The sequence below is a fragment of the Mauremys reevesii genome, linkage group 4 (genome assembly GCF_016161935.1).
Source record: "Mauremys reevesii isolate NIE-2019 linkage group 4, ASM1616193v1, whole genome shotgun sequence".
NCBI classification, from domain to species: domain Eukaryota; kingdom Metazoa; phylum Chordata; order Testudines; family Geoemydidae; genus Mauremys; species Mauremys reevesii.
The window spans coordinates 7,820,308-7,834,242 of NC_052626.1; the positions used below are offsets into that span (position 1 = coordinate 7,820,308).

General features: G+C 44.2%; 1 protein-coding gene across 3 annotated transcripts in view; it reads left to right on the forward strand.

Moving 5' to 3' along the window:
* The window catches only part of FRMD6 (FERM domain containing 6), a 158,552-nt gene that overhangs the window by 78,205 nt on the left and 66,412 nt on the right, over positions 1-13,935 (forward strand). Inside the window, exons 1-2 of one of the 3 annotated variants that reach the window (XM_039538053.1) lie at positions 6,949-7,068; positions 10,053-10,140. The exons of 1 other annotated variant lie outside the window; for it this stretch is intronic. The gene's annotated coding sequence lies outside the window, so the exon portion shown is untranslated. Of the gene's footprint in view, positions 1-6,944; positions 7,069-10,052; positions 10,141-13,935 lie in introns of those variants that run through there. One more of the 3 variants, XM_039538052.1, reaches the window with a different exon arrangement.

Consider the following 13,935-nt stretch of genomic DNA (forward strand, 5'->3'; position numbering starts at 1 on the left):
TTTTATCTTCCGAGGCCACCCCTGTGATTGATTGCTATGGAAGCTGTGGACTCTCTCAACCTTGCAAGACTGGCCCCTTGATGATGGAAGTCAGATTTCCAGCATGCAGTCAGTTTCTGCTAATGGGGGGTATTTTATGGCTTGAACCAGACTAGTAGGAACCAACAGCAAGACCCAGGCTTTTACACAGATGCAAAACTCAAAGACAGAAAACAACCCCTCCGTTGGATTTGCCAGTAACTCTTTGGATTGCCATAGGGCAAAGCTGCAGACTAAGATAAGAGCAAACCAAAATGTAACATGGCTTGATAACTTTACAAGAGAAAATTTGAGTTGGTGGCATGGTGGATACAATCCTCAGGAATAAACCACTTATAGCCTAGCACAGATAGCTGGTGCAGCCCCTAAAACGTCAACATAATTTAAGACTGTTTCCATAAAAGAAACTCTAAAATGTATGTTGCAAAGGTTTATGATTTGAGTCCCCTCATATGTGCTTGTGTCTTTCTTTCAGCTGTATGGCCAATAGCTGGAGCTTACTGCTGGTTATTTTCAGCTCAGCCAGGTAATGAGGGAGCTGGTGCTGATTCTGTGGCAGAATGGATGGTACTAATGGATGGAATTTAGAATAACACAGCACTGCAGGAATAATGTGAGAGGCTATCAGGGAAAGTCTACCAGGAAAAGGGCACAGATAGGTATTTTATATTCAGTCTTCTGTGTGGTTTGGTAACACATTTTGTTCCTGGACTGGTAATATGAGTCTTCTATTTAATCTGAAAATGCCGATACTACAAAATGTTAATAAAGATAATAATACCACGCACTTAGAGAGAGGTTTTCATGAGTAATCTTAAAGCACTTTACAAAAAAGGGCAGTGTCATTATCACTATTTTATAGATGGGAAACGGAGGCACCGACAAAGTGACTTGCCCAAGATCATTCATAAGGCTAGTGGCAGAGCCAGGCAGGGCCGCCCAGAGAATTCAGGGGGCCTGGGGTCTTTGGCGGCGGGGGGCCCCCGCTTCAGTGGTAATTCAGCGGCAGGGGGTCCTTCCGCCCAGGGCAGAAGGACCCCTGGCCACCGAAGACTGAGAGCGGAAGAAGCTCCGGAGACCCGGGCTCCGCGAGAGTTTTCTGGGGGCCCCCAGAGCGAGTGAAGGACCCCGCTCCAGGGGCCCCAAAATACTCTCGTGAGGGCCCTGAAGGGCCTGGGGCAAATTGCCCCACTTGCCCCTCCCCTCTGGGCGGCCCTGGAGCCAGGAATAAAACCCAGGTCTCCCGAATCCCACTCTAGTGCCCTATCTTCTAGGCAACACTGCCTCCTTTCTTTCTGCAGTGAACCTGTGCAAGCCCAGTGCTGAACTCCTTTCTCAGGCAAAACTCCTACTCAAGTCAATGGGAATTTTATCTGATGAAGGAAAGTGTGTGTGTGTGTGTGTGTTCATGCATGAATATGCATTAGTGCCCATCTATTGTGCATGTTGTTAAGTAAGACATAATTATGTCTTTGTCTTTACATTGACAGAGGCTATCTCTAGAACCAAAATATAATGAGACTGTCCTGACGAGAGCAGCAAAAGCCCAAGCTTTATCTTTAGCAAATGGCTTCTAGTGTGATCCACTTACATTGCAACTTTTACTTATTCTAAACATGACCACAAAAGATTAAGGACAGAACCAGCCTCCCCCAGAATGTCAGGCTGTAATGATCTCAAGAAAGAGCTTCAAGATTTTAATTACTGGAGCACTAAAGTGATCTCTTCATTTGCTCTAGCGGGTTGTGAATATTGGTTGTAAAAAGGGCATTCTGTGGTGTTACTCATGACAACAATTGAGAGGCTTCAGCATTTCTCCAACACAGTCACACTTTTATTACTATATTTTCCCCCGGACATAAAGGTTTTAACTATAAGTGATGCCGCCTTCCGTTATCCATACCTTCAGCAAGATGTGCGCTCAAAGGAAGCCATGGGTGTGGCCTTCCTTAATTCTGCCCTCATGTGCTGGCACTGGCCCTAGTGGAAGCAGCTAATGGCAGTCCAAGGGCAGAATTTATCCCTGTGGTCTCGGTATACTGCACTGAAATGTTGATGCCATTTCTCAGCTTGTATGGAGATGCAGCAAGAACTTTCCCAGATCCTCTGGGGAAAAAAATGTCCCAAGTCTTCATTAGAGTTTACAACAATCAATATATGGTGGTGACTCTGTAGAGAGCGGCTCTTTTTAATTAAGGTCTAAGTCGTCCTTTAGCAAAACACTGATACAGAAAAAAACAACAACTTCTTCCCCCCTTCAAGATTAATAGAACTCCTTTTTTATTACATGGTCCATGCAAGGATTTCTCAGTAAGGTTTAATGTAACTGGAAACAAAAGCATTTGGCCCTGCAGCCAAGCCAAATAATGCTAAAGATACATTAGCCTTGCTACTGATCTCGCCCCCTCCCCCCCAGCATGAAGAGGGGGAGTTTCTTCACAAAAGACAATGGAGTTACGCAGGTGTGAGCAGAGAATCAGACCCCTGGTTATTTTGTCAGCCCTTATTCACACAAGCAGTCCCATTACTACTTACTCACCGTGAATAAGGCTTGCAGAATAAAAAGTGGTTGATTCCTCCATAAACAAGGTACCAGTTCCTGGAGATATTTTATACCATGTACCAGTGGCTCTGGATGTTTATAAAGACGACACATTATTAAAATGGTCCTTACTTACCCAAAAATGCATAAAACCAATTACATTAGACTTGTATTATGTAAAACATGCACAACCCCAGTACAGGCAAGTCCATTGATACTGAACATGGTAGAGCTCCTTCTCTATCAAGACAATGCAGGAAGCTCGTATTGCTGCTGTTCTTGCTGTCCCGGTCCTAAATTCATATTGCTGCTGGCATTGCTCTACCTGTGGTGAAGTGCTTTCCAGGGTTGGGGCCTATATGCTTCAGTCTCCGGTGATGTCAACCTAGCACCTTTCACAAGGACAAACTTCATATCAGTGTGTAAAATGGAGATGAGACTGAATTCCTTTGCAAAGGGCTTTGAGCTCTACCAATGAAAAGCACTAGGTGGTATTACTAGGCGGAGTACCCCTCTACCCCGATAGAACACGACTCGATATAACACAAATTTGGATATAACGTGGTAAAGCAGTGGGGAGCCCCGGGCCCTGTAAAGCACCACCCGAGCCCTACTGCTTTACCGCGTTATATCCGAATTCGTGTGGAGCCCCAGGCCCTTTAAAGCACCACCCGAGCCCAGCTGCCAGAACTCCAGCAGTGATTTAAAGGTCCTGGGGCTCTGGCCGCTGCGGGGAGCCCCAGGCCCTTTAAATCCCCACCCAAGCCCTGCTGCCAGAGCTCTGGCGGTGATTTAAAGGGCCTGGTGCTCCCCACAGCAGCTGGAGCACCAGGCCCTTTAAATCCCCACCAGGGCTCTGACAGCCGGGCTCGGGTGGTGATTTAAAGGGCCAGAGGCTCCAGCTACTGCGGGGAGCCCCGGGCCCTTTAAATCCCCGCCCGAGCCCCACTGCCAGAGCTCCGGCGGTGCTTTAAGGGCCCGGACCAAACCCGATATAACGCGGTCTCACCTATAAGGCAGTGAGATTTTTTGGCTCCGGAGGACCGCGTTATATCGGGGTAGAGGTGTAGTTTAAAAAGAATAGTAAGTGAAGCTGGAAAAGGAGATGTAAGAAACTTAAGAACCTCCTGATGAGGGCTTTATGGATTTAAAGATATTAGATGGAAGAGCATTAAAGTTTATATTCAGTATAGTTTTGGGTGAGTGGTACCACAGCCTTAATTATCACTGAACAAAGCTTTTGTCTGGGTTAAAACAAACTATATTTGGTGAGGCCCTCAGTCCAGCATCTCTCTACACCCTGTGGGCCTGTATTATTGTCAGATGTGTTGATATATTGTGTGCAGTAGTTTAGACTCTATTATATTAGTAAGTTATTTGAGGCTATCTTTTAATTACAGGTACACACCTAACACACAGGGCCGGCGCTTCCATTTAGGCGACCTAGGCAGTCGCCAAGGGTGCCAGGATTTGGGGGGGGGGGCGGCATTTTGCCGGGAGGACGGCAGGCGGCTCCGGTGGACCTCCCGCAGGCGTGCCTGCGAAGGGTCCGCTGGTCCCGCGGCTCCGGTGGAGCATCCGCAGGCGTGCCGGTGGCAGGTCCACCGGAGCCCCGGGACCAGCGGACCCTCCGCAGGGACGCCTGTGGGAGGTCCACCGGAGCCGCGGGACCGGCGGTGAAATGGGTAGAGCCGGCCCTGCGCCTAGGGTGCCAAAAACCCTGGTGCCACTCCTGCTAACACAACAGGACCTCAATCACTGATTGAGAGTTCTAGGTGCAAATGCAAATATTAAATAAAAATATAAAGGGAAAGCTCACATGTTGTTGTTAAAAAACCAACCCTCTGGATTTAATTATTATGGTATAATACACATGGTAAACCTGGTTATATCATGAAAAAAAATCTTAACTAATTATGTCAATTTTTTTGCAATGGCCTATAATTATAAAATATATTGACATAGGATTGTGCTCTATCCCGTCACAAACCAAAAATGCATAGAATTAAAGATGTTTAAAAATAATCTCTGTACTAAATGGCTCAATTAACTTTGGGTTGCCAATTTTTTCAAATGTTCTTTAATGGGCTTGGTACTCATGGACAAATGAATTCATTTTCTACTCTGGGTCATTGCTTACATTTTTCAACTGGTTAAACAAAATCATAGGAAAATCTGCATGAGAGAAGCCAGTTTTCTTCGTTGCATAGTTGTGTAGCTATTCTTGCCATCAACAATGCTACCACTGAAATGCTGTTGCAGAAGCAACTTGACCGGCAATGACACAGGATTGAAGAAAGCAGCTGCTAGGTCCTGCAGACTCAATTCTGTTAACGTAAATATATCCTAGTTTGAAATATTTATATTTATTTTAAGTGAATGATATATTCAGCCACAGTAATGGCTCCCTTTCTGAAGTTTGCAGAAAAAAGCCATTGTTAAGACTCTATTACATCTTGTCCAAAAATAATTTAATTTATTGCAGCTGCATTTTCCATCTATACTTCCATTTCCTGTTTTTAATAGTATTAATTCCAGAATTTGTAATGGAGCAATTGTTTGTCCTAAAAAAAAAAAAAGATAGAGAGTATACCAGCTAAAGTTTATTTTTCTCTCTCTCTGCATAAAGAGACAGATTGTCAACTGGTATAAACTGGCATATCAAATTGGCCTCCACTGGCTATTCTGGTTTATGCCAGTGGAGAATTTGGCTCAAAAACTTTCACTTAGCCATTTAGCATATATGTAAATTAAATGAGCATGTTAATTGTATTGCTATATGTACTGTACATCTTGTTATAATCACAGATAAGAAACCCCTGTAAATTATTCAGGTTTTCGAATTCTACTTCATTTGCTCCATCTAATCATCTCAATTTCTTTGTAGCAAGGTTTCATACCCCAAGAAAATGAAGTATTCATAATGCATAAAATGAGCAAGCTCAAATGATGTGGAAAAGGCAGGCTAAGAAACTGTGTTTATGTTCCAAGATATTAAACAGAACTAATTTATCTTTCCCTATGAGATACAAAACTACTTTTTGGCATCAAATGTGTCTTAAGAGCTAGCAATGTAGAGATGATCATGAACCAATCCTAAGAGGAACATAAAAAATATTGACTATGCCTTTTCCAGATGTCTGACCTGCAACAACTTTGTTCATTTAAGCACAGGTGCTGAAATATTTGGTGAATTGAGCTAAAATTAATGATCATTCTCAATAGAACTCCAAGAAAGCAATGGTATTGGTTCTTACCAGATCAGTCCACTCATATGGTAGACTAAAGTAGAACATATTTTTCCTGGTACTGTGCTCATTTGTTTGACTAATCCAAAATCTGTCAGGGACATCTTTGCCTACACAATTACATGTCCACTTTTTGTAATGATTCCCTTTTGAACTCCAGTGCAACAAAGGCATGTCTCTTGCAGATAGCAATATAACAAATTCAGTTAACTAACCTTGTCCGAGTACCATTGAAAAGCAATGGGATTATTCGTATAAGGCGGCTCTGATACAAGAAAATGCTTACATTCATCCCTGTTCAGAAAAGCACTTAAGTATGTGCTTAAATCCCACTGGTGCCAGTTTAAGTGTTTTGCCCAATACTAACGCTTTCCTGAGTCATGCCCTAAGCTACTGCACAATATGAGTAAAGGTGGCATAATTGGACTTGTGATATGACTGTTTTAGTGATGATAGGTGCCTTTGATGTCTATGTGGGGGGAGGCACATACAGGGGTCCAGACACATGGGGGTGTGTGCTAAGAGCCATTGAACCAGTCAACCCTGTATATAATGGAATCCACTTCAAGCCAGGGGGTGCAGCTGTACCCCTAGTTCCAGCATCTATGGGCATGTACTTGCATAATGTAATCAGGCAACACAAATTGTGGCTCTGTGCTGCAAACTACTCCACGCTGTGAGCCGTTCTTACTGGAACTGCTCTTCAGTTTGGTTTACAACCTAACGACTGTTTGCTCTTGAAAACTGGGCACTTGTTCTGGCTTTGTTGGGCTGGGCGGTTTGCTCCAGAATTACAGGGGCCGGGCTTGAACCCCGGGCACAGCAGGATTCAGGCTCTGAGCCCCCACCGCGTCCTGGATCGCGGCTCCTGGGCGCTCGCTGAGCCAGTCAGCCTGAGGCTCAATCCGGAGTCACTCCCGGGGCTCAGTGTAGACATCCCCTGGGAGGCTGGGGGCGGCTCTCAGGGCTGTACCAAGGGCTGCCCTGCGGGGGGGTCCGAGGCGCCGCGAGAGGAGGAGGCGGCGGCGGCCCTGGGGAGTGGCTGCGCCGTGTCGGCGGGGGGCGCTGCGCTGCCGGAGCGCCCGGGCCCTGCCCCCCCCCCCGCCCAGGGCTTGGTACGTTCCCGGCTGGCGGCGCCGGGGCCGCGTTCCGGAGCTGGCCGCGCTCTGGGGCCGGCGGGAGCAGCGCGGAGCCGGGAGCCGGGCGCGGGCGGACGGAGTGCGGCAGCCTCTCGCCCAGGTACCGCAGCGGCTGGAGCCCGGCTCGGCTGGGGTGGGCGAGGCGAGGGGACCGGGGCGGGCAGGGAGCCGCGTCCGGGGACCCCCCTGCGGGGAGAGCCCCGCTGGGCCGGCGCCCCCGTCCCCCAGCCCGGTGCCGGGGCTGCGGGAAGGGCTCCGGCGCGGGTCCTGTTGCGGGAGGGGGGTTGTCCGAGGGCCGCGGCGGGATGCAGCGGTGGGGCTAGGGGGCGAGTTTGGGGAACTGGGGGTCAGGGTCGTGCCTCCCCTGGAGCGGCCAGGCAGGGCTGCCCTAATCCCCTCTGGTCTCAGACTCGGATTCTAAATACAAACTCATTCGCTCTTTGTCTTGCGTTTACACGGTGAGGTCCTGGCCCATGGCCGGGGCTTCCAGGAGTTATTCGAAAACTGGCTTCTCCTGGCACTTTGCATGACATGTACGGGGAGTGCAGACCTGAAAACTCTTCAGGGCAGGTGTGTCGGCGGTGTCTTGAACATAGAGGGCGCTGCTAAAATGCAAATAATTAAGAGCCATCGTTTCCAAAAGTGGCTAGTGATTTGGGGTGCTTCTGTGTTTGGGTGAGAACCTGCTTTGCAGAAGGTGGGTGTTTCAGAAAATCCGACCCTTATAGGTAGGTCAGGTTGAGAACCATTGACCGTAATAAGGATTGAAGGCATAAACTGGTGAAAATGTGTCAAAACAAGGAGATTTTAAAGCACACATGAAGGCTGCAAGTTTGTTAGATGTATCACCCGTTAAGTTGGTGATCACAGGAACCTTGAAATTTTTGCTGAAGCCAGTGTCTTGGTGAGAGATTTAATATGACACAAATGTAGCAGCAGAAATAGCTTCCTTTAGAAATAAAAGTCAACCCAGTTAGTAGATGCCATTATTCCTAGTAGTGTGACATTCAAAACACTCTTTGTTTGTCCTACAAAAGTTTGAGTTTAAATGTATTTTTTTTTATTTTGAATGTGGTCATTTGAAAAGCTGAGACGATGTAATAAAATCTCCATGGATTGCCTTTCCTGTTCGTTTGGGAACATATGGACGTTTTCAATGTTTTGGTTTCATACGCATCTATTTTAATTTTGCTGTTTGTTGCATGAACTACTCTTTATTGCCACAGGGTGCAATTTTAGGGATTAGTAAGTGGTGTTGGAGAAACTGCAAGTTGCTTCATTTTCCAAGAATGTTAGTCATTTCCTTTCAGTGATTTCAGGGAGTTGAAATTTAACAGCATCCGTACTTCTAGAGGAAAACTTTTCCATGCTGAACTGTCATTTCAGCTCTCTGCATTTCCTTGCCTATCTCACAGAAGCAGTTCTTACTCCTGCACAAGTAGGCCTATTGACATCAATATAGTAGCTCATTGATATGAGTAGGATTTACCCAAAATCAGATTTAGCCTTATCCTGCTCCCATTTTAATCAATAGTTCTGCTAACCATTTTGTGGGAGTAGGAAAGGGGTCCTTAAGTGAATTATTAGTTTGGTGATTTCATATCACATTATTAGGATTTTGTAGGAAAACAACTTTACAAGTAAACTGATAAGACAGTTCTGTTAAAACGTGTGACCAGTAAAAGAAATAAAACAGATGAATCCTCTCTGGATTATGGAAGTCTGGTAGATAAAATTACTTAGCTTTTTAATGATGCACTTTGGTGAGAAAGTGGAAATTTAGGTCCCAATCCTGCAAACATACTTAACTTTCTTCATGAAAGTAGTCCACTAGGGAGCAAGTTACCATCTAAATTGGGACATATTACTCCAAGATTTCCTAGTGTGACTAGTGATTTTTGAGTGACTCGGTTTTGGGGTATCCTTTGGGGCGGTTCACATGAGTAAAGTTATATGGGAACCTGAGTCTTTGCGGAATCAGGGCCTTAAATATTTACTCTTCTACTGAATATTGAAAATGAAGTAATACATTTTTAAAAAGTAAAATGAGATTTTTAAATCTGTATCTGGAGTAATATATCAGTTAGAAAGATGTCTACAACAGAGTGCTATTATCTGGTTATTTTATCTGCATGATATCTTGTCCAGACTGCAAAATACCTAGAGTTTGAGTTGGTGTTTTAATTGACTTGCAAGAGTACATAAAAATCTGACCAGTGGGTGACCACAGCAATCGGCACGTGTGTCATTTCTCATGGAAGCACTGCCGAAGCAGACAGGAAGGCCTGGCCTTTGCCTAAAAATTAGATTGATCTAGCTACATTGCTCAGAGCTGTAAAAAAATGTTGTGCTGTGTGCGATGTAGTTAGGTCGACCTAACCTCCACTGTAGATGCAGCCTGGTTGATGGAAGAATTCTTCTATAGATCTAGCTACCACTTCTTGAGGGGTGGATTTACTACAGTGACAGAGAAACCCCAGTAGCTGTCCTGCTGTAGTGTAGACATGTCCAAAGTGTGTGTTAGCAACATTGTTGCAAGGGGAAAAAGTTATACAAGTTTAGAGTTGCTGTAGGGCAGAGGTTACGCGTGGTGGGGGGCAGTATGCTGAGTCACGTGCCCCCCAGGTTTACTGCTTGGCTTGTACTGAGCATGTCCACATGCCTTAGCATCCTCAGTAACACCGCTGAAGCCAGGGCTGTCCTCACTCTACTTCTCCCCCGGTCCCATCCCGTCGGCAGGCATGGGTCGTCTCTGCTGTAAGACTTAGCAGCTCTTCTAAAAATATATATTGTAACACAAAAAACTATTTTAAAAGAACAATATTAAGGTTGCTAAGTCAAACATTCAGAAGTTAGGAAAAACCAGAATTCAGGTTGCCTGTGCAACCTGAATTTGCCTCCTTGTGGGTGTGTATTATGATACAGTCTTTAATTACATGCCTAGCCCAGAGCTGCAGTTGCAGGGAAAGTATTGCTGAGCTGTGGCTGGAGCGCGCTCAGTGTGAACAGATACTGTGTCTTTTAGCTGCTAAAATCTAAGTTTCTACTGAGCGTGTGCAAACCGAGATTTATTTTTTTCCCCAGAGTTTTATAACTTGGCTGAATTTGGGCAGTTCTTTATGGGGACAGCAAAAGGCACATCCCTTGCACAAAGGCCATCCCTCTGCCAAATGTAAGTTGTTGGGGGTTTTTTTTTGCTCCAAAGCCTGGGGGTGCTAGAGCTTTTCAGAAAAAAAGGTCAGCAGAATTTTGTAACCTGGGTAAAACAATGTATTTTTCCCTAGTCTTAGTCTCAGAAATGACAGAACCATTTTGTCTTTAATTTACCCTCCCCACATTCCTCCCTCCCTCCCCCAAAAAAACAAATCAGTCTAAGGCAGACACCCAGCATGAAAAATTTCAGTCCAAATGGTTAAAGTTTGGCAACTTTGTCATCAACTGAAAACAGGGTCTTATCATTAGAAGTGTCAGGCAACTTCAGTGAGAAGTGGTGTTACTTGCCTGACCTATTTAGTCAGTGTGAAGAACTTGGCTAGTGCAGCAAAAACATTTGAATATATTTGCCCTGTTGGGACAGGAGTCAGCTTTTTTGTATGTGGCTGGTATATTTTACTTTCATAAGAATGTTTTCATGCCAAACCAAAGCCTTTTTTTTCCCAGAAGAAAAATTACAAAACTATGCTGATTGAACTGCCAGATCTTTTCTATTCCTAGGTTGATTTAACATTTATATAAAATCTCTGACTCTTTTAAATGGAGGATAAGTTTGTGGATTAGTTTGGCCTTTTTGGACAAAATGCTTGAAACTGAGGCTATTTCCTTTAACTCAGCTACTTTTAATGGCGAGTTCAGATTTGGACACGTGTACTTTGTTTCCAGGATTACTTTGTAAGGGAGTTCTTGGTCATACTCATTTTTAACTCTTAGTTTATTCAAACTAAGAATTCCACAACGAGTCCTGCATCTTGGCAGGGGGTTAGACTGGATGACCCTTGCGGTCCCTTCTAACCGTATGATTCTGTGATTCTATGAAATGTTCTTTTAAATCAAAATCTGCAAGCAATTATTCCTTTACATGAAAGTCAGTGCTCTGAAAAGATTAATTCAGACCAGATGTAAAAATAAATGTGAATTTCAAATTAAGATGATCTCAACTCCTTCCTCCCTGTTTTTTAAATGCTGTGGACCCCATATGGAATATACAAATTATGGCTGTTAAAATATCTGCCTGGTGGTTAATCTAGCTTTATGCGCTTTCTGGAAAGATGGTTTATGATGTTTTTTTAAAACAATCAGCATTTTCCTGTTTCTGCTGAGGAAATGAAGTTTATTAACATTGTCAATTGAAACAAAGCACATTGCTGCTCTGGTTTAGTAGAGGTTATTTCCAGCTGAAATGTAAGCAGCCAGTAACCTAATTTGTAATGTGTGCTCATTGTAAGGATGCTAAATTCATACTGGATTATTTAAGAACGGCAATATTGAGTCACTTGTAGAAAAACACCTCAATGCCATTTTGTTTGTGGCCATTTGGTTGCTCATTTATGGAATGCCATTGAAGATGATTTCAGGGATTAAAAAGTAATTCCTTATGGTTTAATCTTTCTCCCATTTGACATTAGGGCAAAGCTGCCAGAGACTTCAGTGAGAACAAGATTGGGCCTCAATCTTGAAGGATCAGATTCTGTTCATTTCAGCGTAAATGGAGTTCACTTTATTAGGGTCTATCAAAAATCCTTTAAAGTCTTTCTGGGACCGCAGAGTGGGTTGCGACCCCATTTTAATGGGGTTCCCAGGGCTGGCTTAGACTTGCAGCAGCTTGGGGCCAAAGCCCAAGGGATTCAGCCCGGGTGGCGGGGCTCAGGTTACAGGCCCTCTGGCTGGGGCTGAAGTCTTTCGGCTTTGGCTTTGACCTCTTCCCCACCCAGGGCGGTAGGGCTCAGGCAGGCTCAGGCTTTGGTCCTATCTCCTGGGGTCGGGTAGGAATTTTTTGCTGTCAGAAGGAGGTTGCGGTGCAATGAAGTCTGTTTTTGGATTAGGCCCATCATGTGCCTTCCAAGAAGCTTTTGGTTATCTTCCACTGTTGATACCCATCGGACTATTTTGTAGGCAGATACTATCTTTCTCTGTGCAATGTACTAAACTGCTCTGGCTAAACTAGTTCTGTGATGTTGGATGAGGGAAAATGAGATGTAGCTAATAAACAGCTGAAGAAAGTGCAGCTGATATTCATCCTGGGGAAGTCTAAATAAGAGAAAGGGCAACAGTTGTCAATGTGGTTAAGAAGAGGGACGAAGAGTCGTAGGAACAATACACAGAAGGCTTTCAACAATGTAACCATTCTAGCAGGAAAGAGCATTGGAGGAAAAAATTATAAACAAATTAAAAGTACTTTCATTGGACCAAAAAGGAAACATTGGTTCTTGGATTATAAGGAGCTCAAGGCAGGATTCTTAACTATAATCCCAGTAAACAGAAGGTGAAGAAAAGAATGGTCCATTTAAACAAGTGATGGAGAACTAGAATTCTTGGTTGGGAAGGGTTTACAAGAGATTTACTGGTATGGGGCAGAATCTCCTTTGTGAAACATCTGGATGAGAGTAATAACCCCAGCAGACGTTCCAGTCAACACCATTAGTCTTTCTGTGGGTGCTCAAATACTGCAATGATGTAAATATTTAGGTAGGGGCCAGGAGCCTGGACACAAGTAGATGAATCAATCTGCTGCTCTGTTGCAAAACCTAGCAGACCAAATGGAACTAGAGGAAAATTTTCAGCTGGAATTTCTAAGGAAATGTAAAATGTCATATTTTTTTCTTGACTGACACCAATGGCAACAGTTACGTTAGCAACTAGGGACAAAGTGTTTTTAATTGCGGTCAGCGCGTTACCTGTATGGTTTACTCTTGCCATCACTGTGCTTGTCTGTGTATAACCTATGTGGGTGTGCTATAAAGGAGCAGTTGTGCAGTGTACATTACTGGCGAGGAAAAGGATCTATACTCAGATCCTCCAGCGTATTTAGGCCTCTAACTTGCATTGATTTAAATGGAAGTTACGGGTTAAAATATCTTTGAGGTTCTGGGCTTGAAAGTATGTTGTGGAAAAATCCTTGAATCCTTCAGGTCACTGTTTAAGTCCAATGGAAAATAAACAAGCTACAGGAATGTGTCACAGACAGAGAGAATAATGTCTTTGAATTTATATTCTGTTGTGCTAGGCACTGGGGAGATATTGTCTAGAATTCATTTTGGACACCTTTCCATTGGAAAGAGATTGCCGTGGAGAGGGTGCAGCATAAACAACTAAGATGGTTGCTGGTTTTAAAGACAATTCTCTGTATAATGTGGGATCATAACTAGGTTCTGAATATTTCCACTTTCATTTGTGTTGCTTATTACAGTTGTGGATAAACAAATGGATTCTGCCTCCTCCTGCAGCCAAATCATAATGTCTGAACATATGACGTCCCAGACATTCCCGTGGCTGTGATTTCGCAAAACACTGGTTATTACTTAATTGTAGAAAGAGAAGCCGTGGAGGGAGACGTCTCTTACTCAAATGCATGCTTTCGCATGTTATTTGCAGAGTTCTTTTAAAGAACCCAATTCTGCACCTTCACACTGAGTAGCTGTTACTCAAGTGAGTCATCCCAGTATCTTCATTGAACTGTTCCCATGAGTAAGGGATGTCTAATGGGGTCCATGGAAAATAGCCTTTTGTATACATGTTCCCTCTTTCCTCTTAGGCTCCGTGTAAAAAGCTCTATGTAAGAGGCGACGTACATAGTTACGAGAGAGGCTAAAAGCTTGAATTTGTTCATCATCCTTATTTTGGGCCAGATAGGGACAAAGGGCATCACGGCAGTGACTTGAGTGGGCTTTCTTGTGGCGTTAAGGCCAGATTTTTAAAGGTATTTAAATCCCTAATTTCCATGGAAGTCAATGAGTTAGGTGCCTAAATACCT